Below are 6,588 nucleotides of genomic sequence, written 5' to 3'. Positions count from 1 at the left end.
TTCTGTTTTCATGTGAAAAACTGGAAGTAGCTGCTTATTGAAGATAAGGATTATTTACAGAAGCCTCGGAGGACATCAGAGCCTCCAGGACCATGCAGGAGGCCAGCTCTGCCCCAAAGGAAGAAATAAGCCCCTTGGCGGCGGCGGCGGCACTGAGATCGCTGTGGAGCCATTGCTGCCCCCATCCCTGCCTCCGTACTTACCTGGTTCCCAACCCCCCTATAGGAGTTTGGGAGCCGCTGGCATGGACAGTACTAAGGAAGATCGAGGCAGTGGGTTTCACCATTCAGTAAGGAAGAGACAGCCACATCTGCAAGCCTGTAGAGCAGACTCTGCCACCAACATATGGAGAGGCGAAGCCAATTTCTTCCTTTCTCTGGTGCCCCAGGCATAGTGGATAGAGGACAGCATCTACCCTGATGATCCTTCTCTCCAGACAACTCCTTTCCCTCTTCTCTCCAATAGGAGAAGTACACAGTGCAGCAGACTGCACACGCCCTGGTAGGGATGACCTCTCAAGAGGTTTTGCTCACTGGAACATGAAACATTTGACTTCTATCAGTCCACCTTGCTCAGAATTGCCTACAAAGTCTGGGCAGAGCCTGATCTAACTGGAGATGCCAGGGATTGAACCTGGGACCTTCCACATGCCAAACATGTGTGCTGTCACTGAGCTTCAGTCCTATCTTGCCTCAGAAGTGAAGGTGATCCCATTACTGTGTTAATGACACTGCCAGTGGTCCCTCCCTGCCAATTTCTCCAGTTGGGAGCTCCAGCTATTTGTTCCCCAGCCGAAAGATCTGGAAAAGGAGCATCCAAAGCAGGTTGCCAGACAATGGATTAACAGCATGGGCCATCTTCATATTTTCATGTACCATGACCATTAGTAAGTTCCTTTAAGAGCAGTGTTAAGCCATCATTTTATACTCGCTCTTGGGGAACCACTTGCAACATTACTTAGCCATCATGCAGAGAACTGGCTACGGATGTTGCAATGACTGTCCATCACCCAGGCAAACAACCGCAAATATTCCAGGTCTAAATTGCCTTGAATATGAGCAACACACAAAGAAAAATCATATTATCTACAATACAAAATGCCATCAGCTATTTGTTATTTTGAACTCGACGTGCCAATGGTCGTGGTGACACCTAGTGGTTAATATCGGAACTTTGAAAGTATGTTTGAAAGGACAATGTACTTGGAGACATGTGAGCTCCATCCAAGGGTGCAGAAAGTCTTGCCCCCCCCTCCTCAAATTGCTGCAGCTAGTTCCTGTGCACTAGCCGTGGGTTGCTGGGACATGGAAACTGAACACATTGGGGACCCCTCTTCCTGCTAGCTTAGCTTTCCATGTGTATGGAGGTTTTCACTTGGGACACTGAAAAGTGCCACCCACCTGCAATGTGATGTGGTGCAGTCCAGGAGAGGTGTACCAGGCCCTATTCCTATGAATGTGCATGTAAGGACCCATTCATACCGCTGTGGGTTGAAGATATATAAGCAGTCTGATATTAGGGTCATGTGACTGATTCACCAGACGTTACAAGCCCAGTTTTTCAAAGCAGCCACTTTTTCTAAGCCTCCATGGCACAGGGGTCTACTCAGACTTGCACTAGCTAAATAGTTGGTGCAGGTCCGCATGGAATTCCTGCCACAGGTTCAGGTGCGTGCAGGGCATTAGGATTTGGTCGGTATCGCTGCCGCCGAACCTGCCCCCCTTTCTGAACCTGATCTGCCCATCTCCCACCCTCTCTTCCCAGTTTCACCTCCTCCCTGCCCCGTTCTGCCCCCTCCCCACCCTGGCACACCTCTGCTACTGACATATCTGCTTCAGTGAGTGGTGCGAGAGGCAACAACATGAGAAGGAAGGGCCTGCCTTCCAGCTGCCTCTCCCAACAATGCACTGAGTAGAGCAGGGATGTCAAACCCGTTCCGTATAGCGGGCCGAATAGCATTCATGATGCTTGCTGAAGGCCAAAAGTGATGTCCTTAAGCAGGTCATGACCAGAAGTCAGCCCTTTTCTCTCACATAGGAACTCATTAGCAGGATGAAGAGTTTCCAAGGACCACATCCAACCTGCGGGCCTTATGTTTGACACCACTGGAGTAGAGCATTGTCAGAGCACCATTTACAACTGCAGCTGACTGCTTTTCAGTGACCAGAGCCATCAGAAGAGGAATGCCGACACCACACGGTAAGTATAGGATTGGGCGCTTATTACACTTGCTTTCTCCCATGAGCCTTTGTACAGTTGGGGCAGCTTTGCAGATCTTAATGAAATTATCCCATTATTGAAATAAACACTGGATTTATTACAATCTCTTCTTGGGTAGAACCAGCAGAAGAATGATTGCCTGTACCTTTTCATTCCCCCCCCCCCCAGCATGAGCTCTGCACCTTAAATGGAATGTTGGAAAGGCGACAGATGTTGAAATTCTGCCTTTGTCCCCAATTGATATTTGTATGCAGGGACTGGAGCGAGAGCTTAAGCTGCAAATACAAATTTTTTCTTTAGAAAAGAAATCATCCCTTAAGTCAAAGCAAGAAACAATTAATTCCTGCCTGCAGTGGTTCTCACATAAAACATTACAGCTTTACCATTTGTGCTGATAACTAATATTGATTGGCAGTTAGTAATCATTAGCATGAAGCTTTTGCGATTTTTTTTTTAAAAAAGGTTCTCTCTCACAGTACAATGACTGTGCTAGTTCAGTCAAGAAAAAGGCTTTCCATTCCCTGGGTAAGCGATTAGTGCAGATAAACATTCTACCCTCTGAAGCACCTATTGTCAGTCTTTTTTTCCTAAAGAGCTCATCCCTGTTCCTTTTAACCTTGCCCTCCCTCTATTAGACTCCCCACTGCTCCAGGTGCGCTGCTGTGTTTGTACTCCACAGTACTCAATGCCGTGTCCTTTCGTTTCCCGATTCTCCTTGACCGCAGGGAAGCTGATGAGATTTCTACATCTTACTGAAGAGGAAATGAAGGCAAGCAGAATCTCGCTAACCTCCGAGACCGGGGTTAACCCAAAAGTGCAATGGGACTCATCAGTAACTAGGAGACAAGCAATTGCTGGCCAAACAATGTAGCCAATTCAAAAAAAACACAACTTGAACTGGAGAATAGCCTTTTTGTTGAGGGGTTGGCAGCAGCAAAGAGGAGGATCAGCCAGGCTTTCCAGAAAGGAAGATGCCAGGCGAGATGTGGATGAATGTGACGCTGTCTGAGGAACATGGTCACAGTGTCAGGGCACAAGGGGCAATCACATTGAAAACAAATGCTCTGGGAAGAACTGAAATGTTTTGTCCAGAAGGTGAAAGCAGCTTGGTGGATGCCAGGATTGGAACTGCCTGGAGAAATACTTGTCTATGCAGTTACAATGTCTGCTACAAGTCTTTGGAAAGCTTCGGTACTATGCTAAGGTACCTGGGTGGTAAACACTGATCATGAGCTTGGCAATCAGAAACAATATTGGCCCATTCAATGTGTTGTTTTTGGACTCTTGCAAGCCAGCTGGTGCCATCTTGGCTTTCACCACCACCGTTCTACTGTGCAAAGAGCCAAAGAGTTATTTCGACTGCCCTCTTTGCTAATTCACACATGCCTAGCCTCTCCCGGAAGGCGTGCATGTTCTGGTGAATTCTCTTTTTAAATGACCCCAAAAGTTTTCTGCTGAAGCTGTCCTTGCATAGTTATTTCCCAGAATCCCCATCATATTTCAGGGAACAGGTGGCAGTAACCTTCGTGATCTTCCAAATATATCTTTAAGTGTTTTGTTTCACCTCAAGCATCTAACATTAAAAGCCTTCCAATTTGTTACCTGTGAAATTAAAACTAGCAAATAAATATATTGACTCTGCCTTTAGCATAGCAGACCTGGCACTTATGGGATGTTCTTCATTATTCTTTCAGATTCACGTTGGGTCCAATTATAAAGATCCGTTTAATCAGTCACTAAGGAAGCCAGGATAAAGCATTTAATGCATTAGCATTCCTCGGGCTCCTGGAAAGGAGTTGATACCCTCAAAATATCAACTCTCTCCCTCTTTAATGCACTTTTGGCAACACTCCCTGACTCTTCAAAAATCACATTTACGATGAAATACTCCAGCCAAAGTTGTCACTTGTACTAAAAATTACAGGCACATTAGTCTCGCTCACCCTCGATTATTCCAACTTGCCCATTAGTGGAATGATTAATAACACAGATTCCTTAAATGGCATATAAAACCTTTCATAGTGATGCTTTCATATGGTTTGGTTGATAGACCGTTGCTGCTAGGTACCTTCTAGATCAGCCAGGTGTGCCGTGGGAGTTTGGTGGAGAGTCATTTATTAATAGGACCATTGGGGATATGAGCCCACCCCCCACCAACAGCAAGGTGTGCCTTGTCAATTGTCCAAAAACTGATGGTGCGCCTTGACAATTTTAGTACCTTGTCAGTGTGCCATGAGATGAAAAAGGTTGAAAATCACAGTTCTAGATATTTACACACTGTTCTTGACAACATCAACGTGGACCTGATTCTGCTAGGTTGGTTCTGCCAGGTTGATTCTGCCAAGAAATGCATGGTTGGTTCTGTGATCTCTTGCACTACAGCAAACTTCTGGACTTGTCTGTATTACTTCTTTGCCTTCCATGACTTACTATTGCCTCCACTACTGTTCCAGATGTTCACTAGCAGTTTAGGTGAATCATGTGGTCATCTGAGATGAGAAATGAAACATGAGCAGAAAAAAATATATACGACTAAGCATGATAGTTCCCTTCCAACCTTATTCTAGTCTCTTGACATTTGTCTGATTTTCCATTTTCTAAACTCACTTTTCAGTTTTACAGACTGCAGACTTTGCAATAACTGCATTTTTTAAAAGGCATTAACATTCCGGTAACAAAGAAATGTCAAAGTCATAAGCCAAGGCAAAACCCTGGAAATGAGGCAGTAAGTGAGTTTTGTTTGAAAAGGCCAATCCGGGAGTGACAATCCCTTCCACACCAGGAGCAAGTGCAGTCTGTCCCTGGTCTGTCTCCCTGGCTATGGGCCTTCCTTCTTTGCCTCTTTGCCTCAGACTGTTGGCCAAGTGTCTCTTCAAACTGGGAAAGGCCATGCTGCACAGCCTGCCTCCAAGCGGGCCGCTCAGAGGCCAGGCTTTCTGTCAGCCTTAGAAAGTCAAAAATACCTGCTCTGTGTCCATCTTCTGGGATCCAAAAGTACAGCACAGACACCCAATTTCTTCCTAGCAAACCATATTGTGAGAAGACCATTGTAAGAAAATGTTTCTTTATAGTAAGTTACATGGACCAGGGGCTGGCAGGGTACAGGTCATTCTGGAGCAGCCATTCTCACATTTTTTTTGGCTCCCCTTAGGAGCTCTTAAGAACATAAAAACATAAGCAGAGACTTGCTGGATCAGGCGAAAGGTCCATCTAGTTCAGCTTCCTGTATCTCACAGTGGCCCACCAGATGCCTCTGGGAGCACACAAGACAACAAGAGACCTGCATCCTAATGCCCTCCCTTGCACCTGATGTTCTGAGGTAGAACTTCTAGAACCAGGAAGTTGCACATACCCATCATGGCTTGCAACCTGTGATGGGCTTTTCCCCCAGAAATCTGTCCAATACCCTTTTAAAGGCACCCAGGCCAGATGCCATCACCACATCCAGTGGCAAGGAGTTCCACAGACTAATTACACACTCTTGTTCCAGGGCCAAGCAAGGATACCACATGAACAAATAAACAGCAGTAGCTGGTCAGCCCTGATAGGATTGGGCCATAAGTCTGCCTCCAAAAACGGTTCTTACGCATCAGTGCTTCTACTTTTACTGGGCCGCATCCGAGAGGCGGAGGGTGTGGCCAGGATCTGATACTTCTGCTGGATCCTATCCCCAGTCCCAGGCGACCTGGAGCAGCTCCAGGCTTCTTGGATCTGTGCCACCTCTTTAGGTGGTGTAGATCCAAGTAGCCCCATCACGACTGCAGTGTCATTACCCAGGGTAAGGGGAATGTCAGCGGAATGCAGGGGAATGCTAGCTAGCCTTCCCGTTCCAGCACGGGTTAGGATTGGGCTGTTAGTGTTTGAAATTTCATTGCAATCAAATTTTGTAAAGCTCCTGCCTCAGTTTTGTTTCATTTGGAATTTGGCAGCAAAAATATCTGGAAGGGAGGAAAAAAACAGACCTCTTGTTTATGTACTTTCTCCTGCCCACAGTAGAGACAAATTAATTATGATTCTGCATGAAGGCAATATCTGGAAGACTAGTTTTTGATATATTTTATTACAGTATTTTCTGATTACATTTTTCGCTGTCTTTTTTTTAATACACAGTTGCAAAAATGAATTTTTACTGGTAAACATTACTGCTTTACAAAAAAAAAATTATGTGAACTTTGTGAAAACAGTCATTGTTCTGCTAAAAGTATTTATTTGGAATGCGTTCAAACAGCGGCTACAAGTAGGTATAATGGAGAGCTGATCTCTGCAGACTTTGTTAGAACATTGGTTTTGATGGTCCTCCCAGGCTAACACTGCCCTGAGAACTTGATGATAGCTCCATTTATGATCCCTGAATGGATACTTTATTGA

This window comes from Tiliqua scincoides, chromosome 7 (assembly GCF_035046505.1).
Source record: "Tiliqua scincoides isolate rTilSci1 chromosome 7, rTilSci1.hap2, whole genome shotgun sequence".
NCBI lineage: Eukaryota > Metazoa > Chordata > Lepidosauria > Squamata > Scincidae > Tiliqua > Tiliqua scincoides.
Note: the sequence above shows the minus strand (reverse complement) of the source record.